Source organism: Cnephaeus nilssonii, assembly GCF_951640355.1.
Source record: "Cnephaeus nilssonii genome assembly, chromosome: 8".
Taxonomy (NCBI): domain Eukaryota; kingdom Metazoa; phylum Chordata; class Mammalia; order Chiroptera; family Vespertilionidae; genus Cnephaeus; species Cnephaeus nilssonii.
Genome location: NC_137079.1, coordinates 4,436,244 through 4,460,636, shown reverse-complemented (window position 1 = coordinate 4,460,636; position 24,393 = coordinate 4,436,244).

Genomic DNA, 24,393 nt, shown 5'->3' with positions numbered 1-24,393 from the left:
ATTACATATATTTCAAACATAAATACTCAATAATGAGAATTCATAGTAAAAATACCTAATGTTTAGCATGGAAATTACTAAATATTTCCCTATTACCCTTTTTAATCCCTTTTGATAACCTAAGTGACAAAAACTCAACTCAAGCTAACTGTGGCAAAACACAACCAAACAATAAGAAAGGGCAGAGGGGATTGACAGATATATAGTAGTCCCCCTTCATCCATGGTTTTGTTTTTCAGTGGTCAACTGCAGTCCCAAAATATTAAATGGAAAATTCCAGAAATGAACAATTCATAGTTTTAAATTACACCATTCTGAGTAGCGTGATGAAATCTCACACCATCCCACTAGGGAGGTGGATCATCCCCGTGCCTGGTGTCTCGACACATTAGACTGCCCTACCTATCAGTCACCGAGTAGTCATCTTGGTGATCAGATTGACTATTGAGGTATCACACTGCTTGTGCTCACGTTACCCTCGTAGTAGCCTAATGCTGTGTTACAATCCTAGGTCATTCAGCTCACTTCAGCTCAGCACATAGCCGTTGGCTAGTCTCACATCATCCCCACTAGAAGGGGGTGAGTATAGTACAAGATATTGGAGAGAGACAATATCCATACAATTTTTATTTTAGTATATTGTTATAATTGTTTCTATTTTATTATTAGTTAGTACCATCCATCTATTACTGTGCCTAAATTATGAATTAAACTTTGTCATAGGTATGTAGGAAAAAGCAGTATCTATAGGGTTCACTACTACCCTCAGTTTCAGGCATCCACAGGGTTCTTGGAAAATATCCCCCATGGACAAGGTGGGGAGGGGGCAACTGTAAGTGAGACGTTTATAAAAATTTAGGAAAAACTACCTTGAGGTATAATTGAAATTCAGATAAGTGCATCTGAATTTAAAATAGGTTTTAGGGATATCTGTTTCCAACTTTTAGCAAATAATACATATTATTATCACATTTACATAAACTACTTAGCAAACTTGATCATGTATTGGATTATAAACAAACTTCAATAAAATTTAACAAATGCAATCATTAAGAATTTATTACCTAAACATAGTGGAATTTTAAAAAATCAATAACAAAATTTAAAGAGCAATGTCATCAAGAAAGCAGAAAAAAATAAGTCTTATTGAAACTCTTCAAGAAATTATCTATTGGATAAAACTATGAATAAAATAGGCAGTACAATAAAGTAGAGGTCTTGCTCTAATTAAGTTTCATTATGAAGGTTAAAGAAACTTTACACAATTTTTTCTAGACCAAGATTTCTAAGCATATTTAATAGGCAAATGTAAATTGTAAATTTCCAAGTATGAATCATATGAAAATATACTCAAAATCATTTGTCCCCAGAGCTTTTCTTTCCAGGAATAATTATTATCACACTCTACATTAGTGCCCTATGGAATAAAGCCAGGGCCATTTTATTCCAGAACTATTATCCCCAAACATTTTCTTTGTATGTCTGCATTCTTGTAATAGGATCTATGCATGGTTAGATGGGAAAGGGTAATAGAGAGAGTGCATTATAGATGTTCCAAACCCGGAACCCCATGACTCAAAAGTTTAATGGTATCAGTGTAAATGAGAAGTATAAGAGAGAGGAGTAATCGATACAATGCAAGCATGCAAACAACTCCCAACTCCTTACTGAGTTCCTCACTGCAAGAAAATACCCGGCACCTCTCATTCTGAGAGTAACCATATGGGTCCCACAAGCCAGCTGACTCGTAACACATTTTGAAGTTTCCTGGAAGCTAGTTCATCAGAGGCATGATTTCCAAATTGCTCTCAGGAGCTGACTGACTGGTCACACCTCAGGAGGTTGGAAATATGTTTTGGCAGCAGTGTACTCTTAGGTGAATGAAACTGTTGTGTTATTTAAATCTCTGTATAAAATACACAATGTTATACTGAATTAAATGTTACCCCATCACTCAAATGTCTGAATTATATAAATTACTAGAGGCCCAGTGCACAAATTTGTGCATGGGGGGAGGGGTGGTCCCCTCAGCCCAGCCTGCACCCTCTCCAATCCAGGACCCCTCAGGGGATGTCTGACTGCCAAGTTTAGGCTCGATCCCGGGGATCAGGCCTAAACCAGCAGTCAGAAATCCCTCTCACAATCCGGGACCTCTGGCTCCTAACTGTTCACCTGCCTGACTGCCTGATCACCCCTAACCACCTCTGCCTGCCAGCCTGGTCACCCCTAACTGCCTCCCCTGCCGGCCTGGTCACCCCTAACTAACCTCCCCCTGCTGGTCGCCCCTAAATGCCCCCCTGCTGGCCTGGACACCCCCAACTGCTCCCACTGCCGGCCTGGTTGCCCCGTACAACCTGCTGGTCATTACTGTTACTGTTACTGTCCCAGACAATTTGCATATTCCTCTGTTATTAGTATAGATGTTTCTGCTCTGTTTGTCTTATTACCAGTGCCTCTAGAACAGTGGTTCTCAACCTTTCTCAACCTGTGAGAATCGCTAGAAGGGTCGCCTAAGACCATCGGAAAACACAGATATTTACATTATGATTCATAACAGTAGCAAAATTACAGTTATAAAATAGCAACAAAGATAATTTTATGGTTGGGGGTCACCACAACATGAGGAACTGTATTAAAGAGTCGTGGCATTAGAAAGGTTGAGAACCACTGCTCTAGAAGGATGCAACAGATTTCTCCCAGTGGGAGAACTGAGTAGGCATTTACCATAGACATTGCCCCCTTCCCTGTGCAGGTCAGGCGTCACCTCCTTTATCATTCCAGTCCTGTAGGCATGGGCATTTGTTTCTGCCATTGCTCGGGGAGCATGCTTCTATGTCACACTGCTGTCTGTCTTTACGTGACTATTGATTGATCAATTAGCTTAAAGGTTTTAAGCAATGCATCTATTAGAATACCTAAGAACAAATTCTATTGATTGAACAACATTAATATTTACCTTCAGAGACAATGAGCTTGTCTGAGCTGCCATGCAACAGCTCAGAATCGTTTAAACTTGGCTCTCCTACATGGTGGGCCAAAGGCTAAGGGGGAGGTTTTGGACACCACAGATTTCACTTCTACTTGTCAAGTAAAATGTCACGAACAACAACCTTGAAAAGGAGTTGATTCCCATCAGGTATGTTTTGGCTGGAATGCTGACAGATAATATATATTTATATAAAGAAAACAAGTATACAAATATGGTTTAAAATGTCAGAAAAGTTACCATTATATGCACGGGATATAATGAATGCCTGAAATATTGTTTTTAAAAAATGACCAGAAATGTATTGGAATGAAGTAAATCAGCAAAGTGCTTATTAGGTAATAATCAGCAAACAATTGATATCTTAAATAATTGAGTTAGAAATTATAATTGAGTGAAGATTCCATTCATACTGTGTAGTACATTCTTCATGAGATACAGGTCTCCTATGCAAAATATATATATTATTTTATGTCCCGTTTACTCAGAACATCCTCATAGCCAGTAAAATATTACCTGACATAATTTGAGTGAGTTGGACGCATTTCCTTGGGGATTTTATTGTTAAACCTGAAAGGTGAGAACTCCTCCCACCACAGCAGGGGGCCTGCAGGGACTGCTGGGTTAGGGGACTGATGATGATGTCAAAGGCAGTGCTTTGCCCAAGCTGTTCCTGCCAGAGGGTGTGACTTGTGACCTTTCTTTGGTTCAGTCTGTTTCCCAAGGCTGGTATTCTAGGCTTCCTGTTGACTGATGGACTGCAAACTATCTTTCCAGAAATGGCCGTTCTGCCTGGGTTAGCCAGAGCTGCACCCCTTCAGCAAACCGCCAGTGTCATGTCTCAGGACCCTCCCAGGGCATTCCACCCCTACTTGGGTCAACTGTCTTCGAGCCTTGCCTGGGTGTCCCACAGAAGACGAGTATGTATTAATGCTTAGGGACATGCTATCGAGTCTTCTCTAACTTATATATGTGTGGACACATGCACACAGCCTCCTTAGTGAAAGCCATACCCCCCCAACAGCATGCTAGTATACTGAGGTAGATGTTGAAAGCACATAGTAATTATTTAGGTGGTTCTGTGGACTCACCTCTTTTTGAAACGTGAGAGACAATAAGCCACTGTCAAAATGTCTCTTCAATATTAAAAAGAGTAATAAGGCAAAATATCTACCTGTTGTTTAATGCCAAGGTTTACTACAAACTTTGCAAAACCACAGAGAAATAAGGTGAAGACCCCTCAAGGCTCATGCAGACATTACCTGGGGTCTGGTCGTAAGGAACTCCAATCGCGGTTGAAGAGAGGACTCAATTATATACAACTTTACTTGAGATTGTTTGAGGATAAAGAAAGCCGGAACTCACCTGATAAAATAGCTTGTTTCAGAGCATATAAAACCTTTGTCGACTCAATGAAAATTTACCACAGAATTTAAGGTTTACAAGATTTCATATATAAGATGGTCCTTATTTTTTCAAATAAGTTTGTTTTTCACAAATCAATACATATAATATTAAGAACTATTCTCCATCTTTTGATAACTTCTTTGCTTAATTTCTTACACTAATGTTCAGTTATTTTAACTTTCTAACCTCATGTTTTGCAACTTTTCCTGTTATCTTTTTTATATCATTCTTAGTATCTTGTATATTATGGTTATATGAGTATCTTACTAAAAAAAAACATTGTTATTTGATTTTTATGTGTACTTTGTAAAATGTGTTCACACTGATTGCTATTAGATAGTTGTATGTGTGTGTGTGTGTGTGTGTGTGTGTGTGTGTGTGTGTGTGTTTCCCCAGTCAATCTCTCTCCTCAGATAAAATTTTCTATTTTTCTCAATATCTAATTTATCCACACTCTGTCTGGCTATGATGATGTCTATTCTAGTTCTTGTTTATGGTTGTTTTCAATATAGTATACTGATAGCTTGGGATTTCTTACACATCAAGTTGAAAATGTTGTTCCCATTGAATTTCAATTTACTGATAAACTTATCTTTATTTGTGCTGTAAGTTGAATTGAAACCGAGAGGAGATTTGAAATAAGCAGAACAGTTTTTCCGTCAGCGGTATGGTCTGCAGCAGTAGGGGGTGTTGCTGGAATCGAAAGGGTTTAACGGCTGGTTGATAGGAAACTGTGCTTGTGTAAGGCGTTTGCTGGAGTGGCCTTCCCTTTCCTGTCTGCTGTGTTCCCCTCAGGGCGGCAGGGGATTCCGATGGAAAGCACACAGAATACAGGGAACTGTGCTCCACAGCACTTCTGCTGTGTTTACTAGCAACTCTGCTGGCTATGTTAGCAGTTTCATTCTTAGTATCTTTACTTGAAAATGCAAAAATAAATAAAATACATCGCAAGATGAAATGCAAAAAATCGGAGAGTTTTGAAATGATTGGGAGGAAGAAGAAAGAAATTTTCTTACAATTGACTATTATCTATGAAAGGCTGCCCATCATCATAATATTAAATGCATTCATAGGTGATTATTTTATCTTAAAACTTCATAAAAAATAATGAATGAGTCTTAAATGACTTATTTAATAATAAATACTGTTTTCTGTGGCCTACTATTATAACATCATATAAAAATCCTTTTAATATTTAAAACATTAAGCAACTATGACATATAAACTACACGTTTGTCCTGTGGAAAGACAAGATAATTCACTTGTCTTTTAATTTTGTGAGCTTGTAACTAGACTCTCAAAGATTAAAGCTGAAATAAAACCTTATAATTATTTAAGGAGGTGGTCACCCTGTTTATTTTTTAATAAGACAAAATGGGAGAATGAAGATCAGCAATTACAAGAATTGATTTGTATAAACAGCTACAATTTTTATTTTATTTAGCAATAGATAACTATAGGTAGATTTTTATATTTTCGTTATTTGCCTTTTTAAGGAAGAGAGCTTTTGTTTTGGTTTTTATTTCCAGTAAGATAATTTTTCTTACATTGTAATCTTATGCAATATCATTACATCTTGAATCATTAAACTATTCTAACATTAATCTCTGTTTTCTTGTGGTCAGAGAAGTTTATTTAAAGCTAGAGGCCCGGTGCACAAATTCGTGCATAGGTGGGGTCCAGCGGGCCTGCCCTGATCGGGGCTGGGATGGCAGGTAGGGGGTGAGGGGACATGGGAGGTTGGCTGGCTTGCCCCACCCCCAATCGGCATGGGGGGAGGGGCCAGCAAGGGGGAGGGGCCGTGGGTGGTTCGAGGTGCTGATTGGGCCAGTTTGCCGCTGCAGTGGGCGTCATAGCGACCGGTCGTTCCAGTCATTCTTGTCATTCTGGTGGTTTCGTCATTCTGGTCGCTTGGCTTTTATATATATAGATGTGTGTAATGACTGTGCTCAATTACAGAAAGTTTATACTATCCATGGTGGAAAGCAGCAGGTGTAATTATCAGATAACAACACCCTTGGGTGCTTAGAGCCACAAAGTTGTCTAGCCCAGATATTCTCTTCAGGGATGATATTAGGTCATGGGAGCTTTTATGCCCCAATGGCCTGTTATGACTTAAGCTTATTTATAAACTAAAATCTACTACCAAAAAGTCTATGCTGTGGCAAGCTATACTTGAAATAATTTTCTTGTGTAATTATATTTAAAGCTATCTAAAGTTGTTTAGGGGGAGTTTTACACTAATAAGTAAACTTGAATCTATATGAAATCATAATTTTAAAAGTTACATTTATTATAATGATCTTAAAATCATCTAAAATAAAAATGATTCACTAAACACAAGCGATATTTATTATACATTATTACATTTGTAGTAAATATGTGTATATAAAAATGTTACAGGTTGGATGAATTTTGAATAATTGAATCACAGCCAGGTAACGGAAACTGATTAAGAAACAGCATCGTCAGTTTCCTGAAAATCCCTCTCATAGTCCCTGCATAACATCTCACAAAGGGTAACTCCTGTCTTGGCCTCTGACACTATAGTTTTGCTTTGTTTTATTTTGTTTTGTTTTTTACTTTCATAAAAGCAGAATTATTTATATGCTATTTTGTATGACCTCATATGTTAGAAATTAAGTTTGTAAAATTCATTTCTTTTATGGAGTGTGGTTTTAATTTCTCCCTATTCAATGCTGTATATGATCATCATGTATAATTATACTCTGCAAGCATCCGTTGTGTTGCTTTGTATTGAGAAGGTTTGGGCTCTTAGAAACTGCAGGTGTAAACAACTTGGCACATGCTTTTGGGCGAACAGATGTTCACTTATTTTGGGCATATACCTGTGGGAGCAATTGTTAGAGTACAGGGCCTGCACATACTTGACTACCATAGATATTGTCCAATAGTCTTCAGAAGTTATTTTCGTCAATTTCTACTTCTAGCAGCATTAATATAAGCTTGGTTATCTCTACATAATCTCCAAAAGCTGTTTCTATTTTAACAATTCTTGTGATAAATTATTTCCTTATTTTTCTATTCAGTTTTTTGTTGATTTATTTTGTATTTATAAGAGTTCTTTATATTCTGATATAATTATTTCACGTATTATATATTAGGAATATCTTCCCCAGTCTTTGGGTTTTTTTGTGTTTTTTTTTTGTCATAGCAGTTTATTTTATAAATATAAAAATTTAATCGTAACACAGTACACTTTTTATTTGCATCATGGGAGGTATTTCATTGTTACTGTTGTTTTGTTCTGTTTGATTAATCTTTGTCTCATCCAAGTTCATGTAAAGATTATCCTCTCTTCTTACTAAAAATAAAATAGAGGTCAAATTTTCATTTTCCTTAAGTTAAAATAAATTCTAACAGATGTTTTTCTAATGTTGTTGGTCTATTTAATATGTAGCTCTGTAGTATTTCCCAGGCAGATTGGAGATTTGGGTATTTGTCATTGTTGTTTTTTAATTTTAGTTATCTAGTTTAATTCCATGTGACCAAAGTAAAACTTTGAATAGTTGTAGTCCTTTGAAATATTTTTAACATGTTAACCAATTTTTTTGTTTGCTTAAAGTTCAGTAGTGTTGTGTATATTCACACTATTGTGCAACATATCTCCAGAACTTTTCCATTTTTCAAAATCAAAACCTATACCCATTACACAGCTGCTCATCACCCTCCTCTTCTTCACTCCTTATTCCACCCCACACACACACCATATGAATATTTGTATTTTTGTGACTGGCTTATTTAACTTAGTGTAATGTCTTCAAGGTTTGTCCATGTTCTGAGACGTGACAACTTCCTGTTTTCAGATTGAATAATTGTATGCAAGCTCTAAGTTTTGTTTAGTCATTGGTGGAGGTTTGCGTTGCTCCACCTCTTAGCTTGTGAATAATGCTGCTAAAACATGGGTGGGCAGATAAGTTTTCAAGATCCTGCTTTCAATTCAGATTTCTAGGACGATTAATCTCCCACTCTATAGTGGATTCTCCTAGTTTTAGTTCTCCTAATCTTTTGTTTAGGGTGTACTGAGGTTAGATTCTGGTTGGTTATACACTTAGTACACAATATCTTCTTATAGCATTGCCCCATTCTTATTATGAAGTGGTTCTTATCTGTATAATTAATTTTGCCTCATGAGCATATCGTTTTCTTTTTGTTTTTGTAAAACCTGCAAAGTCATAAAAAGCAGTCACCCATGTCACATCCCTCAAAGTATCATGACTCCTAAATCAACAAGTGCAGCCGCCACTGATCTTCTGATGCCTTGAATTCCATCTGTACCTTATTCCAATTCAAAAAGTTGGAAGTTTTAATAAAGGATTATTTAATGGCATGGCCTACTTTAAAAGGGCAAACGGGTTCTATCCCTACTTTAAAAGGGCAAAGGGGTTCTATCCCTACTTTAAAAGGGCAGAGGGGTTCTTATCGCCTCCAGGTAGGTGAAGGAGCCGATATCAATGCCCATGAAGAGTGTTTTGCTTCTAGGGCCATTCTTGGGACTGTCTTCCTTTGGATTCCCAAGAAACCTGAGAAAGAGAAAACCCTATATTTTAGGTCTTTGAATACAATCCCAGGTGAACAAAGTTGGGAGAAAAGAGAGTATGTGAGGAAAGGAAGGAAAGGAAATGCAATGGTGTGCCCCAGTACATCAGATACAGCCTCTCAAATCGTTGCTAGCTATTTTGATCCATGAAGGGGCCTTATGGAATTACAGCACCTGATAGTCAACAGTTGGTTAAAGAAGTGTATAAATTCAACTTCTGCATTCTCTGTCTCTTTCTTCTATTGACAGAGTTCACTGCATCATGTATTAAGTTTCTCTTCTGTCTTGAGTTAACTATAAGACCCCACCAGGAAGAATCTAGGCAAAAAGAGAAGCTCTGTGTTATGATAAGTTTGAAACTATTGGACTTATGTGTTGGGACTCTTGGGCTCCAACCAAAATGGGCATAAAAGACCCTAGGCCAAAGCCCAGCCCTTACCCCAAGGGGATGACTAAAATAGCCAACATTGTTAAATAGGGAACTGAAAAATTAACCTTTTATTTTATTTTTTAAAATCTTTATTGTTGAAAGTATTACATTTGTCCCTTTTTTCCCCCTTTGGATGAAAGAAGGGTACATGAGCAGACTGATAGAGCCATGTTAGCTATGAAACTCACTCTGATAGAAGGAAATAATACAAGTGAGGACCTCCAAGAAGAGATGTCCAAATTATTTAACAAAACAATCCTATCACACAAAAATGCTATAGTAACTTTTGGGGTGTAAACACTTTTTCTGCATATTAGAGCTGGTGGTGAATTCGTGTCAGTGTCATTGTTGGACCAAAGTGTGTGGATCTTTTTAAATCTGGGTACACAATGCCAAGCATGCTATTAAAGGTTGTGCCAGTTTTTATTCCTACTCACACAAGGGAGAAATGAGAAATGTACAATTACTAGAACCCAAACACTGTCCAAATAGAACAGGTACTGGTAACAATTAGAACATTTGGCCACACTGGGCATTCTACTGGAATATCAGACCTGCACAAAGAGTCCATGAAAACCAGGAATTCCCCACTCACTTTTCAAAATGGGATAATATTTAATATTTTGATTTGTTGCCAGTCCAATACTGGAAGAGTGTTATAACATTGTAATTGATTCACACTTATTGGAAATAAATATGGGTGTATTTTTTAAATTTAACTTGCTATTCACTTTTAATTTAATTTACTTTAGCTTAATTTGTCAATTTTTCCTTTTGCATGTTTCGTATTTTGATTAATTTAGGAGTTTGTGGCAAACTAAGGAACTTTACTAATGGCCTTGATATTGTTTACATGTCCCTCATAGAAATATTGGTTTATTTTTCGTTTTTATGATGTCTTCACCACACCAGATTTTTCAAAATTTTCTTTCTTTTTCCTTAATCACATTTTTAGTGCATTCTTCATTGCTTCTTGTTTTTCTTTTACTTACAATTCCTACTCAACCCCATGATTAAAAATAAACCCAAATATTATTCTTAGTACTTACATTTATGAGCTAATTCATATGGAATTCATTTTGATGTAAAGATTAAATTAGTGACCCAACACTTCATGAAAGAGCTCGTTACATGTCCCATTACCATTTATTGAATAATTCATCTCTTTTATCAGTAAAGTACATCTTTATCATTTTCTGAATACTCACAAATAGCTCTATTTACTGAGTTCCTACAGTGATAATTATGGCCCTCGACAATGTCCATGCATTTACTCATTTGATCTACCCTACAACAGAAATAAAATGGTTTAATTCCCACACCAATACCAGTAATCACAACAAATATACCAAAACAATTTCAATATTTCTTTGCAGTTATATTTGTCCTTAGAGTAAATATCCCGCTGAGAGTGAGCTATCATAATACTGTGTTTTAAAGTTCCCTATTTTAATTATTTGTGCATGTGATTATGTTACTGAATTTGATATAGGGCTAGGTTTATTTAGTTTTTCTTCTTCAAAGGCCATTTTAAACATTTTACCTTTTCTTCCAATGTTTCTTACATTTTAGAATATGTATTTTCTGAAATGGACATCAGTAACATAGGTTAAGTCAAAATTATCTTCTACCCAATTTTCACCCACTCTCTTAACAATCATTTTTATTTGTTTGGATTTGTCCTGTCTCTCCTATTTTTTAATGGCAAAAATAAACACATACATTTAAACATGTTTGGCTGCCTTATTGTATTCTGCACCTTGCTGCTTTTCATTCCACATCAGCCGATTATGTTGATATAGGTCTTTCATATTCCTTTTTACTGCTGCACAGAACCCCATTGTGTGGGTCTGAGCCACGTGTCTTCTATGCATGGTGTCCAGGTGTTTTCCAAGATGGTGCCTTTACAAAATTTGCCACTGTGCACACACACACACACACACACACACACATACACGGGGTTTGGCATAAGTGGGTATAAGTGGGTTTACAGTTAGTTGTCCGTATGTAAAACAGAGACAAAGAGAGTTTAGCAAAGAGAGATATTCTTGTATTATTATTTATTATTGCATTATTTTCCATACATACAAGTGTAAACCTACTTTTGAATTACCTCTTTCCCCACATCCTTGCCACCTCAGTTTGGTGCAGAACTTTAAATAATTTAAATTAAATTTTTATTGTTGAAAGTGTTACACATGTCCCCTTTCTTTCCCCCATTGACCCCTTTTAGCCCACCCCTGCCTCCTGCCCTCCTCCCCCCCACCCCAGGCCTTCACCACCCTATTGTCTGTGTCCATGGGGTATGCAATAAGCATACACATTCTTTAGTTGATACCTTCCCACTCACCCACAGGTCCCCCCACCCCCACTTTCCCCCTGTTCTATGCTTCTAAGTTTCTGGATGTCTTTTGTTCATCAGTTTATTTTGTTTCATTAGATTCCACATATGAGTGAGATCATATGATTCTTATCTTTCAATATGCACTTCAGTATGCACTCTGTATATTAATCCTAATAAGATTGTTATGAGCACAATATTAACTCTGTTTTACAGACAAATACCTGGGCACAGAAGCTGCTGACATGCATAAGGTCACTTGGCTGACCCACAGATGTGCCACACCTGCATGGAACATCACTTTCCTGCGTCTGTAGTTTTCCACTCAGTGCCTCCTCTTTTGTCATAAAACAATTCATGCAAACACCTTCACACACACACTGGTTGAAATAAAGCTGTCATGTATGTGTGAGAAATCACTTCTTATTCAGAAAGTCCCAATACTTGGAACCTGATATGGGTTCCCAAAAAAAGGCATTACACATTACATTAATTTGTTGTGTGAAAGTTAACACTCTTAGAGAGTATATTTGATGCCACATTTAATAAATAAATTGATCAACTCCAAGCAAATTGCATATGAGTTCAAAGTGTCCGTGTTATCTCTGTGAGAACAAACACTTAAAACCAATGAAAAATTTCAAACTAGGATGGAAAACAGCACTTATTCTTGACATTTTTGTAATATGTTCTCATGTGGTTTATTTTTATTTTGAGTTCTAATTTTCTTGAGACAAGTTTATGAAAGATGAATCTTTTCTGAACTAATTCTTTGATAATCCTTCGCTATAATACAGAAATGGAATAGTGAGATCTCTCTGTTTCCAAGGTTCTACATTTTAGCACACATATATTAGCGCATGTGAATGTAAACACTTATAGTATACTTGGCAAGCTGCACTGCATTGTAAGGGATATTTAAGGAGACATATTCTGTGTTATTTTTAGTTGTTTAGTAGCAGCATGAGCCCAGTGTGCTGATGGCTAGTAATTAGTCGAAAGATTCAAAAACACATTACCAAAACATCATCATATTTTTCACTTATTTAAATTATACTTGCATCCACAGCAGGTATAGCTACCAAAATTAAGTTATATTTTCCTATATATTCAACCTTGTTATTATCTTGGCTTTAATTCTTCATAGTGAAAGATAACTTGGTTTTCATATATTTATACACATATGAAAATATTTTCCCTCCTTTACTTCCCCTCTATCCCAAACAAAACATTCCCAGAAGAAGTTACTAAAATGAATGACACGATGTAAACTAAATCTCTCCTTTAGATAGTGTTCCCCGGAGTATGGTACTGGGGTCATTTGCATTGAAATCATGTGGTGAATTTGTTTATCATTTCAGACTTCTTGACCAGGTCACAAATTTGAATCATCATCTCTGGGTACATAATCCCAATATTCAGAGTTTGAGCGAAGTCCTAAATAAAACTCAACAACCAATCATATCCCATGTCAATGTAATATCAAGGGATTTAACACTAATACTTTCTATCTCACCTAGAGAAGCGGCCCCAGTTATAAAGGACCTACACAGCTGGAGCGATCAACAGGAATAAAGTGTTACCCTTACTTAGCAAAGCAAGACACGGAGGCCTGGGAATTCCTGTTTTTCATGTAGACGGCACTGTGTTGGAATTGCATAAGTAATGCTGTGTGAGAAGGACATTGTTAGGAGAATTCAGACCATTAGAAAGAGTGGGCTTAGTGAAACCAAAACAGAACTTTGGTGACGTGGTTTACTTAACCACTCCGAGCCTGTGCCTCCTCATTGGAAGAGGATAGGAATGGTATCTGCCTCACAAAGCTGTTGAGGAGAGATGGTGTGATGTGACTTGGATTGCTCCTGTGTAATTTCTCTCCTCTCTCTCTCCTCTCTCACTTTGCTCTCTCTCTCTCAACAGAAGTATGTGTTCTATAATATGTGTGTATGTGTGTGCATGTATATTAACATTGCTAAGTGAATGCAGGAAAACAGTAGTGAATATGCTTTTTCTGGAATTAAAATAACAGTATTTGTCAGTCAGCTTATTGAAGAAAGCAATCTATTATTTCCTTTAACAAAATGCAAAGTAACAATAAGCATTACTCTGTTTTCCCCTTTATTATGCATTATACCCCTTTGTCTTAAATTTCAGAAAACAAATAACAGGCATGCACAGTGTCTGATTTAGTTGGTGAACGTTTGAGACATTAGGACTTTTAATGAAAGTTTATTTTGGCTTATTTCACTAATGTTTTAAGCTTTTTCATCATTAAATGGGTTTTGAACGTTGTATCCTTCAATAGGTGTTTTTCTTCAATATATTTCACAAGTAAGTGAGACAAAGAACATTATTAAGACACACAAGTAATTCTTAACCAACTTCAATTGAAAATCATGTTTTCCATCTTATTGTTCTCTCTTGGTAGAAGATATAAGAGGATGTGTTTGAAGAAACACCTACTCTTCTCACCTCCTTGCTATTTGCTTTCTTGACTGAGACAGTTGACATATGTAGATACAAATACAAGCCAGAACAGTTACCTATTGCTTTTCTCTCATCTGTCAGATATGACAAATGGGATGCCAGATTATACCATTAATATCAGCTGGTGGGAAGAACAAACATCTTCATTGAATCTAGCATATAAAATGAGTATTTTACAGAAATTAACTGTTGGATTACATAGGAAACCTGAAAGTTATCATTAGATGTTAGGGTTTTTCAGTTTTCATTCTTAGAGACTCTTCTATGTTCTGGCTTCTCTCTGTTCTCTTCACTTTAACCTGATGAATGTTAGACCAACATGGACCATTTCATTACTTGTCTGGAGTAGAAATCAAAGAAGTTGACTAAACGTAAATTGATTTTATTGAATATTTAATTAAGTGGGATGGCTTGGTTGGAGAAAGGAGGAGAGCATTGATTGACCTCATTAAACCAAAACTTCAGGAACCTTTGGGTATTGTTACCTTTTCCCCAAGTCCCACCTCTTCTGCATGATTCCGTCACCAGTGGCTGTTCCTCTCCCATCATCTTGGTTTCCTTCTCATCCTGAATCAAAAAAAGACACGAAAAAATGAAAGCCACTTCAGAGCCTGCCTCCTAGTCCTAAAAGATCATCTTGAAGTAGGAAGAAAGAGTACTTGATGGTCTCAAAAAAAAAAAAAAAGGACAGGGAAATCTGGATAATATTTCTTCCTTTCACTTAACATAGCTCTTATAAAATAATAGAATGAATATTGTTTTGTCATTTCAGTATTTTTCTTCATTTTTTATTTATACCTACATCTATATCTATTTCTGTGTCTGCTTCTCTCTACCTGTCATCTATCCATCTAGCGAGAGTTCTTCAGGCAACCCTGGCTAAGTTTTTTTCCCACCCACATAGCCACAGAATATCTAAATTTATTCAAATAAAATTTTCAAATGTTGTAGCAAAGTCTGCAAAGCAGCAAGGATGTGTGTCACCATGACTGGAAAAGAAAAGAAACCTAGAAAAGTTAGCTCGTTATTTGGCCCAATGACACTATTTTTCTCATCGAGCAAAGAAACTAAAGCTGAGGTTGGAAGCCACGAAACTAAACCAAGCTGCCTTCTTCCGAACTCCTTTCTCCACGTGCCCCACCTTCATGGTCTCTATAAAGCTGGCTGGGCCCTTCAGCCGCCTCCTCCAAGTTAGCAAACCGCCCTGACTGGGCAAAGGGGTATTCTTCAACTACTCCTCTTTTTAAGTTAGTAACGTCTAACTATTGTCTAGCTCTTTAATGCAGATGGCTCTTAAAATTATCCAGATTCTCTGCTTGTTTTCAGCTGGAGGGTAGACCTGGATTATCTCATCATCATCATCATTTTATAATTAATTGTTATGATTATCCTGAATTTTCGTTGCCCAAAGGACAATGTAACTAGAAGAAAAGGTGCTCCCTACCAAGAACACACAACACTTTTCATGAAATCGCATTGCACTTAGCTCGTGTCCAACAGCTTTTGCCTAAAACATTCAACGTAATCTTCTCTTCTGACCCATAATAACCAAGTCCTTCCTCAAATGCTTTTGGTTAAACCAAAATACTCTGCTGATTACTTCCCTCTGAAACTCTACTTAACATTTGCTCTGTTCTTCCTTGTTCTCTTCCTGTTGTGTTTGTCCAGATTTCATTAACCTACATCCCCAAGGACACAGACCGAGGCCTTTTACTTCTTCCTAATTGCCCCAACTACACGAGTGGTCATGTAACATTTTTTAAGTTGATATTTAGTGAGGAAATGTCTTCTAGTGGATTTTCTGGGGCACGTAAGTGATGTTCAATAGACTGTGGGCCTATCTCTCCACTGTTTTTCCTCACAGAACACATAATTGTTATCCTGTAAGAACAACCATGTAATACTTTTATTATTAGTGATGAGGCACCTGGCCTCTTCAAAGAGGCACAGATCGACTTTCAGCTTGGTCATTTTAATCAATATATGAACCTTATAAAGAGAGGTACCTATTGTTACCGAGATTAAATAAGACCCTAAGGGTGTTCAACAGTCTGTCAGGAACAAATGAAACGAAACCAAAGTCACCAATTACGCAGAAACATGCTCTGTATAAAGGAGTGTGTTTTTAGGTGTGGGTGTGAGTGTCTGTGTGTATATAGCCAAACACATTTTTATAAGCTTTCGACTGTTTACTGCATTCTTATTCAACTCTAACATGCCTCAGCAAAAATATTTATTGAAATTTCCGAAACATACATTTAAAATACCTTGTAAAGAAGTTCTCCTGGGAGAAAATTATAAGCAAATCAAATCATAATAATTGAATGTCTTGGGCTTAGAAGGGTAATATTTGTTCTAGGTGAATAGAGAATTTATTTTTTTTCCAATGTTGAACTATATTTTGAGAAATGTAATTATTTTATAAATAAGAACTCAGAATAAAACCGCAACAGAGAGAAAAAGAATAAGAAAAATGTACTTGTCCTACACTGTAACGAGCTTACCAAGGCTTTAAATGAATATATATTTATAAAATTGCCTCTGACAATTCACATGATCTGATTATGTGGCAGAGTGCTCAGACACAGGATGTGATCACACGGTGCGTTGAGCTGTGGCCAATAAGTACTAACCTTCCCTGGTCATGTTTCTACTTGTCACTGTTGGAAAGAGGTCTAATATTGAGAAAGAGTTTGTATCATAAACAAATCAATTACTGATACAGGACCTAAAATGTCATAAATGTCATGCCACTGAAGTTTACGAATGGATGATAAATTTTTCTAAAGTGGGTGTTAATTTTGATTAGGTCAACTGTGCGTATGGCAACTGGTTCCTGTCACATATTCCCACCGTCTGTGCTGACTGATTACATAGGCATGTAAAGATGTTTCTTAGGTGGAGGCACAAAAATCATTACTCATGCTTTTACATGCCTAAGACTCTGTGTTCAAGTCCTGCACCAGAGTTAAAATAAGTGATCATTTAAATATTAGGGGAAGAGTTTGAGTGTGAGGAAAGAGAATTTCAGGAAAGGGTGTCCTAATAAACTAGAAAAATTATAATTAATCTAATATAATTATAAAATAAATGCAATTTAATATTGTATTTTCTGTTAGGTAAATATTTATGTGCTTAGCATAAAAATAAATGTTGTGGCAAATTTTACCAAACTCAGTTATAGGTTTTACATAATAAATAAATAAGTGTGTGTGTGTGTGTGTGTGTGTGTGTGTGTGTGTGAGAATGTCTGCATGTGTTTGTGTACTAGTATTTCCAAATGACATAAGGAAAAGAAGATTCAAAAATATATTTATTTATGTATGTGTATATATATCTATACATATATATGTATATGTTCTAAAAAGTAAAAAGTACTGCTATAGCAAGCAGTTAATCTCAGAAATGCAAAGTATTCACAATGGGAAAGATGGTATTGGTAAATGTGAACTGTGCATATAAAATTATTAAGATTGTTTAAATTTGTTTTTCTCTGTTTTTGACAGGAAGTTTATTAAGTATAAATATTTTATTTACACACTAGAGGCCCAGTGCATGATTTAATCATGCACCTGGTGCACCAGCTGGCTGGCTGTCCGCTGGTGCACCAGGCCTTCCGAAAGCCTCCGGCGCAGCCAGTGGCGCCACGAGCTCAGCGTCCTGCTGGCCCAATCAGCTACCCCGGCCACCCTGAGTCCCGCCCCCTGCGCCTCCTGCTGGCCCAATCGTGGGCGTAGCGGAGTGATGGTAATTTACATATTACCATTTTATTATGTAGGATAGCAGGGTCATACGTAAAAAATGGTATTCAATAAATACTATTTGATTTTAACTATGAAAAATGGAAATACACCCGTTTTCTGACATTAGACTAAACTAATAATTTATGTGATTTTAAATAAAGATGAATATAATTCCCAGTTATCATTGGGTGCTTTTTAGTGCTCTTACCACATAGTTAGATTACAGTAGAAGTGTTAGATTACCCCTCTGATCACATCTCCCTCCAGTCCCTCAACTGGAACTGCATGGAAGATATAAGCTACAGTTCCTAAGGCATCTTACAGCTAGGATTTTTTTTTTTTTTTTTGGACATTTCTCTGGCTGTTTTCTAATAATCATACAGTGTGGGGCAAAAATAGGTTTACAGTTTTTCATATGGAAAATAATACTATAATCCTATATAATAAAAGGGTAATATGCAAATCAACCAAATGGCGTAAGGACGGGTCGCTATGATGCACGTTGACTACCAGGGGGCAGACACTCAATGCAGAAGCTGCCCCCTGGTGGTCAGTGTGCTCCCACAGTAGGAGTGCCACACAGCCACAAGCCCGGCGAGTGCAGTGGTGGTGGCGGGAGCCTCTCCCACCTTCGCGGCAGGGCTAAGGATGTCCCACTGTGGCTTAGGCCTGCTCCCCATGGGCCTAAGCCCGTGGTTGGCAAACTGCGGCTCGTGAGCCACATGTGGCTCTTTGGCCCCTTGAGTATGGCTCTTCCACAAAATACCACGGCCTGTGCGAGTCTATTTTGAAGAAGTGGTGTTAGAAGAAGTTTAAGTTTAAAAAATTTGGCTCTCAAAAGAAATTTCAATCGTTGTGCTGTTGATATTTGGCTCTGTTGACTAATGAGTTTGCCGACCACTGGCCTAAGCCATCAGTCAGACATCCCATAAGGGCTTGGCTCCCAGACTGCTAAAGGGCGCAGGCTGGGCTGAGGGGAACCCCCCACCCACCCCCCGAGTGCACAAATATTGTGCACCAGGCCTCTAGTTAATAAATAATACAAGAATAAACTCTGTGTTTCAAAACTGGGTAAACCCACTTTTACCCAACCCTGTCTTTCAGGGGCCTGGCTAGAGGGAGCATTGTTATTTAACTTTATTTATTTACATCTTTATTTTTTTCAGTTACAGTTTACATGCAATAGTTTGTATTAGTTTCAGATGTATTATTTTTATTTTTAATTATATTTTTAAATTTTTACTGAGGTATATTTGACATATATAGAACATTAGGTTGATTTCAGTTATACAAATTAATGTTTTAATATTTATGTATATTGAAAATTATCACAACAATAGTGTATTTAACATTGCCGCCATACATAATCACAGAATAATTTTCCTTTTGATGAGAACTTTTAAGATTGATCTTATCTCCCTCCTGCTTTTACTGTTGCACACAATACCTCTAGTTTGCCTTTAAGGGTGTTATTAATTTTTTGGATTTCTGTGCTTTGCTGCTACCTCCATCCTGTAGAGGTCATGCAAATATGTAAGGCTCTGTCTATCCATGGATCTATCTCTGGTGTTTCAGATTCTTTAGAGTAGAATATCTACAAATCAAACAAAGCTTTTATTTAATCAACAAATAGTGTTGAGCTCCCACTAAATCCAAGTATCTACTCTTCATCCTGGAAACACAGAACTAAACCCGCCAGAGCAAATCCCAAGCCGAAGAGGATTTACATTCCAATGGGGCAGAGAAAATTAATATTAAAAAAATAACTACAACAGTAATTTCAGATAATGATAAAAGGTATGAAGGAAACAGAGTAGGATAATACTATATGGTGAAGAGAAAGACAGAAAGCCAACAGAGGACCTAGAGCAAGAGGGTTACAGATAGAGGATATTGTAGGTGCAAAACTTCAAAGCATGAACAAGCTCTGTGTGTTCAACACAAGCAAGGAGAATAATGCCAACCTTCAGTTAACTCAATGGGATTTGCTTGGGAATCTCATGGGAACCAAGGACATTTGTAGCATGAGCATTCTGAAATTCTATGATTTGTTTAACCTAACCTTCATACCATATTTTATAATGTATTCATATTTATTTATATTTAAGTCTACATATTGACTTTATTAAATATTATATATTCAATAACATTTTAAAGGTGAATGCATATTATCTGCTAGATGGATTTGTAGTATCCATAATAATAAAAGAGTAATATGCTAATTAGACCAAACAGCTGAACGACCTTCCCGACATCATTCCAGACGTCCTTCTGGACAAAGCTGCTGTGGCAGGGGCCAAGGCAGAGGCAGTTAGGAGTGATCAGGCAGGCAGGCGAGCAGTTAGGGGCAATCAGGCAGGCAGGCAAGTGGTTAGGGGCGATCAGGCAGGCAGGTAGAGGTGGTTAGGGGTGATCAGGCAGACAGGCGAGCACTTAGGGGCGATCAGGCAGTCAGAGTGGTTAGGGAAATCATGCAGGCAGGCAGAGTGTTTAGGGGTGATTAAGCAGACAGGCAAGTGGTAAGGGATGATGAGGCCGGTGGACAGAGTGGTTAGGGGTGATCAGGCAGGCAGGAAGAGTGGCTAGGGGCGATCAGGCAGGTAGGCAGGCAAGCAGTAAGGAGCCAGTGGTCCCAGAATGTGAGAGGGATGTCCCACTCCCAGTTTAGGCCCGATCCATGGGGTCCCAGATTGAGAGAGGGTGCAGGCCAGGCTGAGGGATACCCCCCTCCTGTGCATGAATTTCATGCACCGGGCCTCTAATAAATGTAATAAGACAAATGTTTGGCAGCACACCGTCACAAACATACTTGTTACATTCTTTTAACTTTTCATAATTACCCATCTTCTTAAATACTCTTTGAACAAGACTTACCATCTTTCTGGTTAGGTAAGGATCATTAATTAGTCAAATAAAACTGTCAATGCATATGCATTTTATATTTGTATAGGAATCATGTTTTTAACTTTTTCATATATTTTGGCAGACATATAGTTTTACAATCACCTAGGTGTAATGTAATAGGAAAGGCACAAAATGCAAATATCCTAATGCTTATTTTTGTTCTCAGTTTTTGTTTTCCTTCCTGCCAAACATTGCTGCATAAATGTATGTTTTGGCTTGCCTGTTCCACACTGTTGTATGTTGCTTCTAATAACGTAAGACTTCTTGCCAAACAAAGGTTATGTTTGTGACATATTTGTATACAAGTGTAGAGTTTTGAAGGAAAAAAAGCCACTTGATTTAAAAAAAAAATAGTTCTAGTTTATTTGTAATTGCAGGCACATCTTATATAACTATTCTTATTAATGTCATCTTACAAATAAAGATACTTTTCCCATGTGAGTAAAAACATCGGAACCTAATACTGTCTCTCCAAACATTTATTTCTTTGTGAAAAAGTCTAGCATGTACAAATTTACTTTATTGTGCTTTCCAACAAACGTGGAATGTTTGATATGTACATTGTGAGATGATTCAATAATTTTAAGTTGGGTTTTACATATTTCTCAAGATCTGTATGCAGAAAAAAAATGGGTGAGATTGGCCCTCAGCCACACCTCAGTACACATTGATTTTACAGAATTTTCAAAAATGCCTGAATGCCATCTAAGACTCTCCTCCTCACACAGTACACCAACAACTTTTGAAAATGTGTTTTGGGGTTCAGGAAAGGGAAGCCCTTGGTAGGAAAATGATGGCATTTACATTTGCAAAGGATTCCTAAAATGCTTGAAAATAAGGGTGTGACACACATTTGAAACATATATTTGAGCAACATTAGTAGCTCTATATACCTGCAAGAAAAGAGCCCAATAAACACCTTAAACATGTTTTGGTTTTTAATCCAAAGCCAAAGGTAGCTAATCACCAAAATCACTCGGAGATTTTTCTCTATAAAAATATATTTGTGATTTATTCAGCGACTCTAAAAATAATTGTAAATGCTCTCAAGGATCTTGACCAAACCTAATCTTTCCTCCTCACCTCCCACCCAAGCCTAACCCCCGCACTTAGAGTCACATGAAGCCTTTATTGTAGATTATAGGAAAGAGTCTACCTAAAACTTATATCATGGAAACTTGCTGTGAAAATATAAGATGAAAAGAAGTTCAGATTTATGCTCAATTTTTGATGTAATTCTAGTAGAAAAATAATTTCTAAACTATTACAACTAAAATGTACTAGTAAAAAGAGGAACTCCTGCTCTAACCGGTTTGACTCAGTGGCTAGAGCATCGGCCTGTGGACTGAAGGGTCCCAGGTCTGATTCCGGTCAAGGGCATGTACCTTGGTTGCGGGCACGTCCCCAGTGGGAGGTGTGCAGCAGGCAGCTGATTGATGTTTCTCTCTCACTGATGTTTCTAACTCTCTATCCCTCTCCCTTCCTCTCTGTAAAAAATCAATAAAATATATATTAATAAAAAAATTAAAAAAAGGAATTCCTCACAGCTAATTCCCCTTGGAGCCTCATTGCTATGCAGAGACGACTGTGTGACTTCAACAATTAAGGAAAAATGAGGCTCACTCTGTTTTCAAATATTTTATGTGTTTATTCAAATCATAGAACTGGTACCCAACAGCTCGAAAGTACCTGGTCTCTTTTTTGGTGGATGACTGGTTCAGCCTAATGAAGAATGTTAAGACTAAATTGGTTGTAGCATTGGGTATATGTTGTGGTTACCATACATTGGCAAGTTTATCCACTGCCATTGTTTTCATCAATATATATTTTTATTGATTTCAGAAAGGAAAGGGGAGGGAGAGTGAGAGACAGAAACATCAAGGATGAGAATGAATCATGGACCTACTATCTCCTGTGTGTCCCCTACTGGGGATGGAGCACACAACCCGGGTATGTGCCCTGACCAGGAATCTAACCATGTCTACCTGGTTCATAGGTTGATGCTCAACCACTGAGACATACCCACCAGGCACTCACTGCCATTTTTTAATAGTAGTCATGGATTCTGTGGTGAAGAGAGAGACCTCATGACTGGAAGAGTCCTGTGCTAGCTCATAGATCACAAATCAGTTAGCATTCTCCAGGCCACTCGCAGTTTATATCCTGTCTCCAAGTGGGAGACCTTCATACAAAATGTAGAGATTCCAACATGACGGTATTTCCATGTTCTTCCCAATACCCACAGAGGGACCAGGAGAGCTTTCTACTGCTTTTTTGTCCATGGGGTTATTTCTCATCCTTTCATAGCCTAATCAGTGGTTGGCAAACTCATTAGTCAATAGAGCTAAATATCAACAGTACAACGATTGAAATGTCTTTTGAGAGCCAAATTTTTTAAACTTAAACTTCTTCTAACGCCACTTCTTCAAAATAGACTCGCCCAGGCCGTGGTATTTTGTGGAAGAGCCACACTCAAGGGGCCAAAGAGCCGCATGTGGCTCACGAGCCGCAGTTTGCCGACCACGGGCCTAAATGGACAACACTACCAATATGCTCAGCATTGATTCTCCAGATGCCCTCAGTCGCTTCATGTGCTAGTGCGGGTTCTAAGTTCCCATAAGAGGAATTTGAAAATAAGTTTTTCTAAAACAGTCAATTGTGTTAAAACAAACACACACAACCTAATACAAAAAAAAAAAAAAAAATCTTTAGGCAAAAGTATTTCCATTTGAGAGTGTTCTATTTTGAGGCGATGTCAGATTCCTGGCCGAGGATGAGAGAAGTAGAGGATTATAATTTCGTTTGAATAACAAGCCCTTCTATGGTTAATATTAATGCCAATAACCTCTGCAAGTAAAGCCTATAAGTAACCCTCAGCACCTTCCAGGTGGCGAAGTTAGAGCGTGCTGGCGTCACTCCTGCCTCTGCCTCCTCTGGTTTGGCAGACTCAGGCCCATCGGTGGTGAAATGTTAATGCGTTTGCCCGGCGCCTTTCCATGTCCAGTGTTTCCTCTGGCATTCCCTCCACTTGCCCCTTGTCTCTTCCTGTCTCTCCCGACCCCAGAGGCTCAGGATTTCTCCGTGATTCCCAGAACCCCAGGCCCCACCGAATAATCTCACCGTGGATCTGCCCTCCCCCATACTGGCTGTGCGGGATTCTTCAGTTCTTCTCTCTCTATCCTTCCACGATTTATCTTCAGTCTTCAAAAGTTTTGCATTGCATTTCTCAGTCTGGTCATTCCAGATTTCTCTTCCAGTAGCAAGCACAGTCTGCCCTGAGATAGCCTCCCTCAGGTGTTCCGTACATTCTAAGGAGGCATGTGAAGGGAGAAATCTTGGGACAAGGAAGAGGTGGTGGTTAAGATCGGCAGGTGAGACAGATATTGGGGCAGGGGAGGCTTTATGGAAATGTCTAGGCCATGCTTCCCTTCGCCTAGGAAATAAAATATACACACATAAACGGTTTGAGTACCTCATAAAAGAAGATTTTTGAGCAATTAGAAGTTTGCAAGGAAGCCAACAAAAAAGCAATTT